The sequence below is a fragment of the Prionailurus bengalensis genome, chromosome D1 (assembly GCF_016509475.1).
Source record: "Prionailurus bengalensis isolate Pbe53 chromosome D1, Fcat_Pben_1.1_paternal_pri, whole genome shotgun sequence".
Lineage (NCBI taxonomy): Eukaryota > Metazoa > Chordata > Mammalia > Carnivora > Felidae > Prionailurus > Prionailurus bengalensis.
The window spans coordinates 67,689,077-67,704,116 of record NC_057346.1 but is presented as its reverse complement, the minus strand read 5'-3'; the positions used below and the strand labels follow the sequence as shown (position 1 = coordinate 67,704,116).

At 45.1% G+C, this 15,040-nt stretch overlaps 1 protein-coding gene and 1 pseudogene across 8 annotated transcripts in view; one reads left to right on the top strand and one right to left on the bottom strand.

The window, feature by feature from the left end:
• Positions 1-15,040, top strand: part of IRAG1 (inositol 1,4,5-triphosphate receptor associated 1) — a 120,386-nt gene that overhangs the window by 26,454 nt on the left and 78,892 nt on the right. The window lies entirely within an intron of this gene.
• LOC122484631 lies at positions 8,190-8,346 on the bottom strand (annotated as a pseudogene).

Below are 15,040 nucleotides of genomic sequence, written 5' to 3'. Positions count from 1 at the left end.
TCTACAAGAAGGGTGAAGGGCAAGGGGGCACTACATTCTGAGAGAGGGGGTGAGCTGCCAGCTCCCAGAAGCTCAAGGAAAGGATGGACTTGGCTTCCATCCACACACTTCTCATCCAGCCTCAGGGGAGAGCTCTGTGTTTCCATTTCATCCAGCTCACATTTTTCCAACCACATCAGTGGCATTTTCTTATCTTCTGAGAATCTGCTTCAGAGCTAAAGTATCTTCTTCGAGCCTCAAGAAAGGGCAGTAGGAATGAATTGTTGTATTTGTGGGGGATGGGGGAAGGCAGGAGAGTATGCTACTGTGGCACAGAGGCATGGAAGAAGAAACTCTATCAAGCTGTCTGTTGTCAGGCCACTGTTCTTGGTTACCATGAGTTGGGGGAGACCATCCCTCTGGCCAGAACTCCAGGGAGTCAAAAGTCTGAAAGTCATTGTACAGAAGCTAAAAGCTAGGCCCAGAGAGAGACGCCACTGGCCCAAGCTCACAGAATGGTTTCATAACCAGCTCATGAAGAAATGGCCCCATTGCTTTGAAATCCTAGTTCTATTCCAAGAGGAGCTTTGCTCAGAAAATGCAAATTCATGAGGAGTCAAAGCTAAAAAAAAAAAAAAAAAAAAAGGAAATCTACAGAGAAAAAATATCAGTTAGTTCACTTTTTAAAAATGAGTACATCAAATTGCCCATTGTAAGGACTGTGAGTGTCATAAGACCATTTGCACCAATCATTCATGCCCTCTTGGAAAATGGGACTATATTAACCTTTGGAAGAGAATTTCCTAGAAAGGGCTTTTCCTGTTTTTTCCATTAGTGAAAATATTCCAACTGCAAGGCCCAGGGTGCTGGGGTCAGGTGGTAGGAGGTAGAGAGGCTGTGTGTGGCACACTGAGGGCAGGGCCTCCCTGAACCAGGAACTCAGAATCAGGGCTGCAGTGAAAACCTCAGATCCCATCAATGCCTGATTTTACTTCTCAGTTGTCCCTAGTTTCTCCAAGTTGTGTATCTCTATTACCTCAGCCCTTGTCCTATAAGAAGTCTTACCCCTTTTCCCCTTAAGGGCTTTTCTGGAGATATGCGCATTTACACTGCATTAAGGAATTATTTAGTTCAGTTCAACATTTGTCAAAAACTAATTATGTATCAAGTGCTGGGGATACAAAGATGAGAAAGGCTGGGTTTAAAAAAAAATTTTTTTTTAATTTTTATTTATTTTTGAGAGAGACAGAGACAGAATGTGAGTGGGTTAGGGGCAGAGAGAGAGGGAGACACAGAAGCAGAAGCAGGCTCCAGGCTCTGAGCTGTCAGCACAGACCCTGATGCGGGGCTCAAACTTACGAGCTGTGAGATTATGACCTGAGCCGAAGTCGGACGCTCAACCAACTGAGCCACCCAGGCTCAGGGCCCCTGAGGGTTTTGAAGGATAAATAAGAGTCTGCCATGAAAACCACTGAACTACTGTCAACCAAGTGGGAAAGATCAACTTGCAAAAAAATAACTCCAATTATGTTAGGGCAGGGGATTGGCAAACCTTTTCTTTAAAAAGCCAAATAGTAACTATTTTAGGCTTTTTAAGTCAGATAGAGTCTGTCTCAGCTACTCATCTCTGCCTTTGCAGTGCAAAAACAGACATAAATAAATGATTGTGGCTATGTTCCAATAAAACTTTATTTATATAAAACCGGTCAGTCGGTCAGATTTGGTTCACAGGTCATTGTTTGCTGAACCTTATGTTAGAGGAATGTCATAATAATATGCAAAACAAACAATAATGACAGTAATAATAATAAAAGCTACTACTCTGATAGCTTACTCTGCTAGAGACCCTATACCAGGCACTGTCTATACAATTCACATATATTTGCATACTTCTTTTTCACAACAATTTGTGAGGACACTGAGATTCAGCAGCCAAAGTCATAGAGTTAGGAAGTGACAAATGCAAGGTAAAACCCAACCCTGCTTGGTTCTACAGTCTATGTTCCCAAAAAAGCGACTTAAAACTCTGAAAAGAAATGGGCAGGAGTTAATCTGGTGGGGATTGTAAGGTGGTTCCTAAAGGATGAGTAGAGTCTTCCATGGAGGTAGATGGGAGAGACAGGCCTTTGAGGCAAAGAGTAGCACAGAGGTTTGAAAGCACATGGAATATTCTGGAAACAGTGGTTATTAGGTGATGCTGGGGTGTGGGATACCTTGGAGGTAGTGGCTAGAGAAGAAACAAGAGAAGTTGATAGCTGAGAAGAGGAAGTCTGGCATGCATGCCAAAAACCCTGGACTTTATCTATGAACCATGCCTTTTCCAGCTCTAGTCTTCTGGATCTTCTGGATATGCTGCATCAGACTCTCTTGAGACTGTTTGCCATACAGATTCCTGGGCTCTGTCCCCAGATATTTTGATTCAGTAGATCTGGGATGGAACCAGGAGTATGCATTTTATCAAACACCTCAGATGATTCTAGTGAGCATTCTTAGATTTGGGAATCCAGGCATGGAGAGCCACTGAAATGTTTTAATCAAGGGAGAAATGTAACCAAAATTGCTTTCGAAAGGCCACTTCCATTTAGAAGATGGATTATTTATCAGGAGAATAAACTTTCCCAGAGGTCCATTTCTGGTTAGTTATCAGCTTCTCTCATCTGGAAATGCAGATGAGAAATTCCAGAAGTTTCTGCATTTCCACAGGCTATTAAAGAATGACTCAGCTTAAACCCCAGATTGAACTCTATGATGTTGACCAAACAGTTAATTTAAGGAGAGATAGTATATAAATAACAAATTGCAATTTAACAAACCTTTTTGAATCTGATGTTGAGGACAGTATCTTCTCCATGATGAATCAGCTGGTGAATCGTTAGCCAGAAAAAAGTCTTCTGGTCTTCTGGTCCTGTGTCAGTGTTTCTTTTGTGGTGGTGGTGGTGGTTGACAACACTGATGCTGGGTTCTGTATTGCCTTAGAAGCCTCATCATGGTGTAATGAACAGACCCCTGGGTTTGCAGTCCAACTACCCTGAGTTCAAATCCTGTTTACAGTGCTTAGTTATTGTGATGCTTGGAGCAAATCACTTGTCCTTTCTGAGTTTCAGTTTTCTCACCTGTAGAATGGGAATAATAATTCCCAGTCCTCATTGTAAGAACTGAATAAGATGAAGGATATAAAGAGTCAGATAGAGACCTGGTGCAATAAATATTGGTTCTCTTCTGTGGATGCCTCAGAATTGTTTTTATGCACTTCCCATCTTTCCATTGTGGATAACAACTCCCTGGAGAGAAATCCTCAATGGTTACTTCCTGTTTCATATTATTATGCAGCCACTGTTGCACAAGCCTGTTTAAAGAGGAACGCTTAAATTCACGTGCCTCGAGCCACCAGAGTTTGCTGTTGAGAGAGCCATTCCCAGGCTCCTGCCTTTGCCTTCCTCACCACCATTTCACATCACTGTTTACCATAGTTTGTTCTCAAGTGGTGTCTAAAGACTCAAATCCTATGGTTATTGGCATAGATTTGGATGCCAAGAGAACTGCTCCCTTTACATTACTTTAGCACATGGCTTTAGCACATGGCTTCTTGTGGCCACAGTCTCTGTCCAAGTTCTGAGTTGACCAAACTGCAAATGCATTTCAGTTCAGATGCCCTTAATGACAAAAAGACCCTGTCCCAGATCCACAACTGTCTCCCACCTCCTATACTCATCTCAGTGGGCAAGGTGTGAGCTTCTTCCTTGTCTTACAAACTGGAGTTCTCACCCCAAAATGTGGGGCTGAGGTTCAGGGTGGCAAGCCTGTGCACATGGCCTCACATTGCAGGTCTTGGGGCCTGCTTTCCTGGGGACGGTCAGCAGCGAGATCCCACCCAACTCTGAACTGAGGAATAGGTGAGTTCCTGATGATCTGAAAGGAAGCAACAATGCTTGAAAATCATTTGAAGGTTGAAATTTGACTCAATAAACATGTTTATATTTACTAGGTTATCTTTTAGGCAGGAGCAAGGAGGTTGGCCAAACCCAGTTTCCCCTGTGAAGCCTGAGTATATATTTAAAATGTACAGGTATATAGTGGAAGGAAGGGTAGGAGCAGGCATTGTGGGGGTAGGGATTCAGAAGTTTGGGCTGGGATTTCTGGGAGAATGCTGATTCCATCAATATGGGCAGGGAATGCGAAAGGAGAAGCAGGTTCTGAGGAAAGGGGCATGGTGATACATTTACTTAGGGAATAACTTAGGGCAAGCTCATTTGCTCTAGAACTGATTATTTCAACTCAGACTCTCATGTAGGCAGCAGAGCAGTGAGGTGAGAGAAGATTTGGTGTCCAGAAACACCCTGTACAGCCCAATTTACAAAGGCTTAGCTGTTTGTACCAACAGGAGTTCTTTGTTGCAAGTGCCAAAAAAGCCAGCACAAGGCAGACTAAGCAAAAAGAGGTATTCATTGGTTCTTGAAACATAAAAGGCCAGGGATATCAGGCATAGCTTGATCAGGCCCTTAGATAACAGCCTCAGGACCTACTTTCTAGCTCCTTGCTATCCTCTCACATTGATTCCATTTTTAGACAATAAGGATTCTGTTTTCACCATCTTACATTTAAGATCTGCAGTTTACAATCTCTTTCCCAGCAAAATCTTATTGGTCTCATTGGCTCTGGGTAGGTCACATGCTCACCCTTAAACCAATCACTGTAAATGAGGGGATGTGATGCAAAGATGCCCAAAGGCAGCCTCTGGCCCTGGGGTTGTCAATTAGACCCCTTACCTCTGATTGATGACTTCTCTGCATAGGCAACATAGACTCCAAACTCATGGGGTAGAAACTGGGGCTCAGGCTGGCAAATTAGCCTAATCCTCTACCAGAGAGATGGGAAGACTGAAGCCTGAGTGGTAAAGGAATCCACTGTCACACAGGTGGATGGTATCACAGTCTGCCCTTCCCTTCCCCAGAAAGCCCCTGTCACTGAGCCTCTGCAATCCTTTCTTTGGCCTCCTGAAGCACATATTAGGCCAGACTGTGCCCTAAAGCCCAGCACCAGAGCAGGAGTCAGAGCAGGAGTTGAGCCAGGTTTGGCTTCAGAGGCTATGGCCACTTTGCAAACCTTCATGGCTCAACTCTCTTGGTGGGGGTGGGGGAGATGGTTCCAGGAGTGCAGACACTAGGGTGATGGCACATTTGAGCATGTGCCACCACTGGCCATTTGGGGAATGCTTCGGCTAGTTTTCAAAGTGGAGTTGGAAGGGCCAGTGGGGATGCTCTGTGGCTCCCTGATGGATTCAAGTTAAAGCTGCAAGTCCCATTGATAAGACACTTTGCAGAGTATTCATGGATGGTCAAACAGAGACATGTAGGTGGCAGAGGAGGAGGCTTTTTGTGAGGTTTTAGTTGATAGAATCCTATGGGGAAAATCTGCACACCTGTGTGTCAGAGAAGACAGGAAACCCACTTACATCACTGAGAGAAAAACTCTGCTGTTCACCTGGGCAAGCTCAGTAGGGTGGGGCAGGTGAAGCCATCCACCTTATGCAGCAGCCCAGATGACATGTGCTAATGTCATTTAAAAGGAAAACAGGGCCTTGTCTTCCCCACTTCTCACAAGAGGAACTCCAAGGCCATGATAGGACCACAAGTGAAGTCAGCCCTGGAGGGGTTACTTGGCTTCCCAAGGCCCCCTCAAAAACCAGGGATCAAACTCTTCACCTCCCTGTTTCAGAGAGTCTGTGACATATTTTCATCTACTCTCTCACTTACTCGCTCATTCATTTCTTCATCTATTCAAGAAATCCTGAGAGATGAATTATACACTGGCCCTGTCATCAAGGAGCCCACCATTTAGGACATGATTCTTAATGCAGTGTGGCTGAGAAAGGGGGAGAAAGGGGCTGGAGGGGAACAGTGTGCCCAATAGGTGGGCCTCATTAGAGTTCACTGGAGGACAATTCATGATTCTACCATCCTGAACATTTATGCTCTATTAGTTAATAGAAATTTGTCATATGTCTTAGGGGGGATGGGTAGCAAAAAGGCTGAGAATTACTGGTGCAGTAAACAAATGATTACAAGGCAAAGCAATGAGCCACAAGGCAAGGGAGAACACAGGACTGTCAGAGCCCAGAGGGAGTCAGGGCAGGCTTCCTGGTGGAAGTGATATTTGAACTTAGTATTAAAGCATGAACAGGAGTTAGCCAGGGAATTCTAGACAGGAAAGTCCACAGGAAGGCTCAGGGCCTCAACTAGCACATGCTGTAATGATGACCAATAATGCCTAAGTAGTCCATGATCCTTAGCCATAAACTGTCCTTTCTAAGTAATTTTTCAGGACACCAAAAAGACTCTTCCTTTAACAATTCCATCATTTATGATGCAAGTAAGTCTCATGCTCATTGTGGGAAAATATACAGATATAAATATTTTAAAAGTGTTCAATTAATTTTATTCATAATTCCATTTAAAAATAACCACTTTTAACATTTGAGTTTTTAACTTCTGGACTTCCCTCCCGAAAGGATGGCCATAATCAATCAACTTCTATTTCACATAAAAATATATATAATTTAAAAATGAAAGTAGAATCAAACCACTTGTTTTTCCCCTCAATCAATATATTGTGAACAAAAATGATTATGTCTGAAGTGTCAGACTGTATGCATTATAACCTTCGTGGATAGAAGTGTTCTGAAACAGCATTTGCTCTCCTGTCTTTTCCAGGGAGCCAACACAGAGCTTTGCTTCTTTCATGCCCACCAGCTTTGGGCTGGGCTGTCAACCAAGGCTGAACTCAGTTGACTAGGAAGGTGTCTAGGAAAACATGCCTGGGCTGACCAGCTCCAGGTTCTGTGCCAAGCTGAGGGCTTGTATCCACTTTTTGAATGTGGCTGCTTCCTTCCTGCAGTGTGTTGTCCATTCTCGCTGCTTTTGATCTATTGTGGGCTGGCAAAGCAGAAAACCAAGCCCATGAAGTAGATGGGAAGGAGTGTACCTAGGTTGTAAGTGAAGGCCTGTGTTGCATGAAAGCACAAGTGACTTGTGTTAATCAATACTCTCTCTCAGAGGTGAGTAAAGGAATACTTCCTAAGTATCTATGGTGTGCTGGATACATGCCTTACTTTATTTAAATCTCATAACACCCCTTTGAGAGAAGTACCTTAGCTCCATCTTCCAAACGACAGCCTGATCCCAGAGAACATTCATTGCTTTGTCAAGGGTCACTGAGCTGTAAGGGCCAGAGCTACATTGGAACCTGGTCTATTTCACTTCCAAATCCCTGCTGTTTTCACTGTACTACATCTTGTGCTTGCCACCAAATCTCATGCTGGGTTTGGATTGATGACTTTGTCAAAGGCATGTCCACTGGACTGGTGAGATGCTTCTGTGTGGAGCAGGGCTAGGTCTCCTACACAATTTTTCATGACCTCAGAACTGAATAGGAACTGCCCTCATTAGATGGTGCCTGTACTCTCTGGCCTGCCACACTCTGTCTTCCATAAGAAGAGGCAGAACAATCCAACCTATGTGTTAGAGAGATTTCTCTGGCACCTTGCACAGGGTGGTCAGAAGGGACCAGACTGGAGGTAAAAAGAACAATGAGGTTGTTGTAGTGATGCCGGTCACACAGACCCATGGCAGGGGTGGTGGCCAGAAGAAGGAGGGAAGCAATCAAAGACATGTCTGAACTAGGACTGACAGGACTCAGAGTCTAATTGATTGTGGGATTGATGGAGAGGGAGGAATCAGGATGACTTCTGGGTTTTTAGTCTGAGTGCCATTCACTAGGGCACTGAAGGAGTGGGCTTGGGAGAAGGCAGGGCTAGGGATGGGAAGAAATAATGGATCTTGTTTGCAACATGGTACACCTAAGAAGCATTGTGCAAAGGTAACTGGTAATTGAATCTCCATAACTCTGCTACCATGGGGTGATATTAAAGTCATCTGCATTCCTTCTGCACCCTGGTAGGGGTAAGGAGTGGAGCCCAGGACTGAGAGGCTCAGTGATGACCTTGCAAATGTTTAACAGCCAGATCTCTCAGCAAAAAAAGGCCTTGATATGTAGCATTTGCTGATTTGCTGATTTATGTGCCATCATGACCGATTTCAGGCTACTAACTGGACATCAGTGAATGTGAAGTTGTAAAGAGATGAACAGTAAGTAGCACATCATTATATAATGTTCCCCCACAGTAGAACTAAATCATCTCAACAGTATAGATAACAATAAAATGTAGTAAAATAATTAGAATGTGATTATTGTGGGTGTTATAGATTTCCTGTGTTTTTAGTGTAATTTAATTGTAACTTAATTCTTTCCTAGCAATAATCACGCCTTGGATAAACCTCATTGGCTATGATACTGCCACTGTGAAAAGCTATTATTCAATTTTTAATGATGTCTGTGTTTAACAACCAGCTCACAAAATTCTTGACAATTAGCATACCACTGGAGAAACTCCAAGAAAGTACAAGTTGGAAGAGCTACAAATCTACCTCCTTGTCAGACAGGCTGAGGGACTCCCCAGGGTCACACATCTGGGAAGGCAGAGCCAGGCCCAGTACCTAGGAGAAGGCTCTTGTCCTCCATTCTTCCTGATGGCCCCTCAGTACCCCAGCCAGCCACATGGACCTGGGGAAAACCGTGTGGTCCTTAACCCCAGGATGATGATTCATGTCACCCTAGAGTGAGTGACTCAGGGAAGAGGCTGCTGGGCGGCCCGGAACAAAGAGAACAGGGCAATATTTATTTCTGCTAGGAGCTAAATGGGAGGCTCAGATACTTTTCTGCTGTTCCCGTTGCCTTTGAACTGCCTCTGATTGAGCAATTGTACATATTTCCAAGAAGAGAGAATTTTTTCAAGTGGACTTATTTTTAAAAAAGAATTGCTGAAGTGAACAAGCTGGAGAGGAAACCTGGGGAGATGTTTTGGCTTACTTCCTGTCATAACTGGGGAATGGGGTGGGATGGAGGGAGTTCTGGCCCTGGCTTAACTATTTTTCCGGGGACCTAGAATTTGGATCCCAGGCATTTCAGGGTTTCTCCAACCCTCTTCTTCCAAAGTGGCATCCAAGGTCCAAGAAGCTTCCCGAGTGTCAGGGAGTTAGGGTGAGGAGGGTGCCCTGGTGCCTGATATCATCTGTCCTGGACCATTTGACAAGATGTCTATGGTACTTTCTGCAAGTCCTTGGTTAGTAGGTGACCTCTGAATCAGCCTTCTCAAGGCACCTTCAAGTCTGGCAACTTTTTGCTGCTGGCTGCACAGAAATGATTATGCCATGTGCTCCCTACCTCACCTATGCACCCCCTGGGATGATAGAAGTCTTGGGAGGATGTCTGAAGTTCTTGTCTATTAAGTCATTCCAGATAGCCATTTCCTCTCTTTGGGATCTTTTCCCCAGGGTTCTTTCTGGGAAATGGGGCCTAAGACCTTTCTGCTCTTAGAGTTCAGGACTTTTCCCCCAGACCTCTCCAAGGAAGCAGGGCACAGGTTCTTTTCTAGTGACTCACCAGAATCTATACTCTCATTGCTTCTACTTGGTCTCTCCTGTCTCTCCCTTGCTCCATAACCTTTTACTAGTCCTGGGTATGTGTGTGTGTGTGTGTGTGTGTGTGTGTGTGTGTGTGTGGTGGGGGCGGGGGGGGGGGGTGGTGACCTATCCTTATTTAAGATGCTTTTCCCAAATCTCTTTTCTATACCCTAAGCCCTCTCTGTTTCCCCAACGGCTAGCCCTTCCCCACAATAAGGCAGAGACAGACTCCCTTTTCTCTACCCCCTGATGCTACACCTCTCTCTAAGGCAATGAGCACCTAATGGCCTCCATGGTTGTGTGAAGGGAAGGGTAACAGGGAAAAAGGAGCTGTGAGGGGATGTGAGGGGTTAGTTACTATTTGTAGCTATCTTGTGTGTCCCCCCACTGGAGCCCCTGGCTGAGCACAGTGAGTGCTGACTCTTGCTCTCTTCTTATTGGGACTGAGCCAGCCTCTTCTCCTAGATGTGGCCCCTGGCACTGGTCTGAGCAGAAGCTGACTCATTCTCAGGGCTGGAATGGGGTCTGAATCAGGGGAGGAAGGCAGCCCCAGACAATAGAACCTGTAAGAGATCTTCAAGCCTGGAGAGCATGGCCAGAGAGTATAGATCCCAGGGGGTGTGGGAAGTGCTCAGGACCAGCCTCCCCAAAGCACCACCAGGCTACAGCCTCTGTGGTCCCAGCCTCTGGGCCAGAGGAATTGTGTTGGGGGCAAGAAGTCATTTGGAAGTCCCTTCCAGTCTCTCATCTTTCTCTCGCTGTTGCTTCTTCCTTCTGCCCTTCTATATTCCACCCTTGCTCCCCTGGGACTGACCACAACACCGATCTAGGGTTGACCACAGCACAGACATGGGATGGTCACAGAACAGATTAGGTATGACCACAGCACAGATCAATGGATGACCATAATGTAGACCTGGGAATGACTATAGCATAGACCTGCAACTGACCACGGCACAGACCTGGGTGGCCACAGTACTGTACCCTCTCTCTCTAACCCTACTGTCTGCAGCCACTGGCTGCCCAACAGCAGAGTAAATGTCAGCAAGAGTAAATGTCAGAGTGCATAGCCTCTGATGGGTTTAATTCCAATTATGTCAGATGATCTTTTATCTACTTGTTTGTACAGAGAAACCCTGGTCAGGCCAGGCCAGGCCAAGAATATGTCTCCTTTACCCACAAGAGACAAAGCTGGAACTCAGATATCCAGGTTGAACAGCAGACTATCTGGGCCTGGTTGGATTTTGATGATGCCATGGCCAGAGAACTCAGCTGCCCTATTCAGGGAGAGGAACCTATGAATACATACTATGTGCCTCATCTTGCTTGTATTTCCTAATTTAATCCTTACAAAACCCTAAAAGGGTCTCCATTTTACAGATGAAGAAACAGAGGTCAGAGGAGACTAATCCAGCAAGGAAGAAGCAGAAGGGAATTAGAACCCAATCTGCCAAGTTCCAAAGCCCTCTTGCAACATCCCAAGGTTGGGAAGCAGGATGGTGTTCTCCTGAAGTGAGCCTCACTCAGGCTTGCCTGTGGGATCCAGGACACAGCTCTGCAGTTGGCCAGGCCCAGGGACCCACAGAAGTGCCTCTCAGCAGTTTGAGCTGATCTCTGATGCCCCAGATTTCCCAAATATGTCTAGGACTGCCCTGGGGTGAGAGCAGGGACCAGGGAACACCCTTTCTCTCCCATGAGAGTGACCACAACAAGGATACATTTTCTTATCATTTACCAAAAGCAAGCCCTTCAAAATTAGAGGCAGAAAGCCGATGTCTGTAGCAGAATCTGAGGAATAGGGGTTCTGGGACCTTCTCTGACTATCTCTCACCCATAAGTATGGCTTTGATTAAGTCCTTGCCCCTATCTGGGCCTGTAAGATGGGATCAGGAGACAGGACTGGCTGATCTCCAGTGGCCCTCCCTGTCATCCTCTGAATTTGCAGAGGGACTGAGAGACATGCATGTGCAGTCACCCCAAACAATTCCCTTCATCAAATTCTTCATCTAGAGATAGACCAGTGGTATTAATAGCAACCTAATCTCTTTCAAATTCTTTGTGTTGCTAAAATGAAAGCAAAAATTCAAAGCTGGAAGAACAAAAAACTCCCTTCTGAGAATTCTGAGTCACTCCAGAAAGGTCAGTGGAGTTTGGGTTAACCCGTTTTTTCCCAGAAGGGCCTCTGGCTCTTCCCTGGACACCCAAAGATTAACAGAGAAAATGTGAGAGCCACTCAGCTTGTAGATTTGTGCTCCTGGGACACTGAGATTAAGAGAGAGGCTTGGTTTCTTCTGGGCTGGTCACAAAGCTTTGGGAGAGGCATCCATGGAGCCATAGTAAGAGGCCACAGCTTGCCAAGACCACCACCCATGAGCCAGTGGGCTTGACAAGCTGGGGACTGGGGAGTCAGACAGACCTGTGGCTGGCTTCTGGCACTGCTGTTCATGGGTTTACTGACTTTGGGTAAGTCTTCAGGGCCCCGTTTTCCTCATTTGTAAAATGGGACTAATCATAATGTTAATAGTAATGGAACTTCTGTGGTTTCTGTAAAGGCTCTTGCTAAATCATGATTCCTGATGATGCTTGCAGGGACATGGGCAGCCCCTCCCACTGGCTGAGGGGTACAGGATGGAGGTATTCTGCCAGCTGTGGATGGGCATGCTATGTTTGTATGGCCACTCTGTCAGAGCAGTGCTCTCCTGCCATCTCCCCATAACCCATGGGGTCCTACAGTGGCTTTTCTAGGCGCAGAGGCTGTGCAGTTAATGTAACAAGGGTGAGACTTCCTGGGGTGAAAAGTTCAAAGGACAAACTAATGCACAGGTGTATGAATGAAAAAGTCAGAAGGAGTGTGGGTGAATGGATGGCCTGACAGACAGATGGATGGGGGGAATGGGTGGATTTGTCATCCTACAGTGGGGGTCTGCAATCTCTAACTGTGAGCCCACACTTTTGCCCTCATAAGACCTCTGATCTGATGAGCAGCTGCTTGCCCTGCCCTGCCCCACCACTGGTGGCCCTGCTGGGAATGCACACTCCAATTCTCTGTAGGGCAGCTTCCTATGCTGGGTTCTGCTGCACTTCAGCAGAACTCCCAGCTAAGGAGGAGAGAGACGATGGGCTTTGGGGTCAGACTAGTTGCATTATAATCCTCAGCCTGACGCTTATTAGCTGTGGGATCTCGAACAAGTTACTGAACCCCTCTAATCCTTTGTTCCTTAATATGTAAAATGGAAATAATAAAACCCATCTCACAGGGTTTAGGCAAGATAGCACTTGAAATGCACCTAGCATGGTAATCAACACTCAGTAGGCAAACTAGAAATATCTAATGAATGAGAGAATGAAGGAAAGTATGCCAGTTTGCTTTCTTTCATGAGCATGGCCAGGGGCAGATAAAAATATTTAAATATGGATTAGACACTTCTGGCCTTTTCAATTCCACAAATGATTGGATAGTTATCCCAGCAGAGGCTTAGATAATTGGCCCAGGTACAAAGGTTACTGGACCCAATTAAGTTGTTTCCCTTCTTTGTACCTAAGTTTCCCTTCCTGTAAAATGGGCCAAGCTATATACTTAAGCACTGGCTGGGAACAGAATGAGTAGAATCCAAAGAATTGACTGGCTCTTGACAATGACCTACCTAACCCTTTACAGACTAGGCTAAAGAAGTAGTTAGAAGGGCCCTGAAAATGGGTTAAAGAAGGAGCAGCTCAGAGACTAAACATAACTAAATGTTTTTTCCTTTTATGGGTCGGTGCTCTAGATCACCATTTCCTGCAGATTATATCCTTAACTTTGCTGTGATGGATGTAAGGTCTGTGTGCCCACAAGCTCCAGCAGAACCCAGATGTCACCCTGGGGGAGGGACTCTGCTTTTACCTTGCTATTTTAAGCAGTAAGTTTATAATAATGGATGGGAGAGAAAGCGAACAGGGCAGGAGCAGCGTGGGAATGGCCTCAGCAGGCAGGGTTGCTGGGGCTCCCCCTGAGGACCTCGGGGTTCTGTCTTGTCAAGTGTGGGGCCACAGCCAGCCTCCACTCTGCTTTGTCCTGCTGCAGCTGACATCTCTTAGTGCTTGTCTGACTTAATTTGTTTTTTTTTTTTTTGCTTTGTTGTCTGATCCAGGGACTGACTTAAGGTCTTTCTTAAAGAGGAGAAGAGGGAGGAAAGAAAATGGAGGGTCAGAAAATGAGATATTTTTTTATGTGACTTTGGGATACAATGATCTCATAATCCTATGGGATGGGACTCCCAGGATTTCAGGGACTCCTAGAGTTGAAAATGGCCCCTGAAGTGGGAATCCTGTGACCATTGGCCCAGGCTTTGCTGGAACTCTCCCAGGAATGGGGAGTTCATTACCTTAAAGAGTAGCCTGTTTCATCTTAGGTGGTTCCAACCACTAGAAAGGTTTCCCTTGCCTTGATTTGACCTTTATTTCATTCATTGGCCATGCATTTATCCTTTGGGGACAAAAGAACTACAGGAATGATTTTCAAAAATCTGAGAAGCAATTTTATTTTTCCCTGCATTGTCTCTTCTCCAGGCTAAAGGTCTTTAGTTCTTTAAAGACAAACTCTTGTTTCCTGCATACTGCTTCCTGTTTTCTGAACATGCCCCAATTTGTCTGAATCCTTCTTACTAACAGAGTGCAATACACTCTGTGTAGATTAAGGCATAGAGGAAAGTAGAACTGTCACCTCACATGGTTTGGGAACTACATTACTATTAAGACAGGCTGGGCTTACACATAGATAATACATCACTTAAGGGGGTTCTATCTTTTGCTACTGTCAACCCCTGTTACCATATACTTTGCCCAGCACCACTGATGTCACTGCTGTTGAAGTCCAAGTAAAAGTGATAGAAATTAATAATGGAGCAGACCTTTGGGTAAATCTGATGCTCATTTGATCCATAAACTGACTATTTAGAATGGGAGACACAGCATGCTCTGGTCCTATAGCTCTCATTCCCAACAGCCAGGTTTAATATGTCTAGTAGGGTTTCTCCCTTCTTGTCTCACCTTTCCCTCTACCTATTCTGTTCAGAGAAATTCCCTTCACCATTTCAGTATTCATGACTCAGTTCAAATACCATTTCTAACATGGAATCTAGGCTAAAACTATATCTCACCTGTCCCAATTTCCATAGTTTAGGAATCCTTTCCTGGGATCCTGCAACTTGTCATTTTCGAAGTCCTAACAGTTATACTGTTTTCCTACAGCCTCCCACTACGGTACTCCTTGAGGGCCAAGACCACATCTTCATCATCTTTAAGTCACCAGCACATAGTACAGGACCTGGTAGAGTATGCATAAAGTCAGTGTGGTGAATGAATGAATAATTCAGTTCATGGATCCCCTACTTGAGATGAAACTGCTTGAGTTGACCAGCAGAAGTCACCCCAACTGTTTCAGAGCTGAATGGGACTACCTTTCCACCATACAGACTGACAAAAGTCAAGATGGTGGTCACATTGACCAACCCTGTGGCTAAAGTTCTCTAGTTCTTTAAATAAAAATCAATAAGCATTTTTTG